The sequence below is a fragment of the Etheostoma spectabile genome, chromosome 15 (genome assembly GCF_008692095.1).
Source record: "Etheostoma spectabile isolate EspeVRDwgs_2016 chromosome 15, UIUC_Espe_1.0, whole genome shotgun sequence".
Taxonomy (NCBI): domain Eukaryota; kingdom Metazoa; phylum Chordata; class Actinopteri; order Perciformes; family Percidae; genus Etheostoma; species Etheostoma spectabile.
In genome coordinates this window covers 21,631,767-21,632,003 of record NC_045747.1, presented here as the reverse complement: position 1 = coordinate 21,632,003, position 237 = coordinate 21,631,767, and positions in this window count along the sequence as shown.

The following is a 237-nucleotide window of genomic DNA, read 5'->3' as shown; positions in this document are numbered from 1 at the left end:
ACACAGACCTGTGAAAGTAAAAAAGAACCCCCCCCCCCCAAAGAATTATTAAAAGTTAAAAAAAGAAAGTTATATTATTCAGTATGAAAACTCTTTACATTCTCATTACAATTTACTTAATAATTTCAACCACATTGTTGTATTTATTGTTGCAAAACTTGTTATATACTGTAGGCCTTGATAGTTCGTTTGTTACCATGACAACACCACTGGTCTGAAGCTCAATGCTGATGCTGT